The following is a 604-nucleotide window of genomic DNA, read 5'->3' as shown; positions in this document are numbered from 1 at the left end:
CGCCATTTGAAATAAGCACTTGTTAAAATCTTTATCGGGTAGCTTTTTGAAATATCTCCAAACCCAGCTCGGATTTGGACGAGAAGTAGTAGTCGAAGTGTCTCCGAGATCGGATTGCTCGGCTTGTGAGGCTGTGTCTGTAATGGTCCCTGGGGCTGAAGACATATCCATTAGAGTTGAATAGAATAATGGTGTTTAGGCGGTATGGGGTGGATTGCAATCAATCAATATGATGCATGCAAGACGTTGAAGTTTGTTTATTGATAGTTGAGATGATTGAGCGGTGGTATATTCGAGAAATGAGATTCTGGGAATGACTCAACCTTGTAGTTCAAATACAAAAAAAAACTAAAAATATTAATAAGGTCTGATGAGTGGATTCGTGGAATAGGAAGTTTGAAAAAGGATATAAGCCCAATTTGGACCCGGGCCGGCCGAAGAATCACCCGGGTAGCCCCGGTTTTGGGTTCAATTCCCACCGACGGAGACTTTTTGACCAAAGCGCCGGATATCCGGCTCGGTTATCGAATCTAGCTTTATGAAAAAAAAAACCGGACGGTTATTATCCGTCGGGCCCGGATCTTGAAAATATCCGTCGGTTCGG

The sequence above is a fragment of the Melampsora larici-populina genome (assembly GCF_000204055.1).
Source record: "Melampsora larici-populina 98AG31 unplaced genomic scaffold MELLAscaffold_53, whole genome shotgun sequence".
Classification (NCBI taxonomy): Eukaryota; Fungi; Basidiomycota; class Pucciniomycetes; order Pucciniales; family Melampsoraceae; genus Melampsora; species Melampsora laricis-populina.
The sequence above is the reverse complement of the archived record's forward strand: the minus strand, read 5'-3'. Positions refer to the sequence as shown.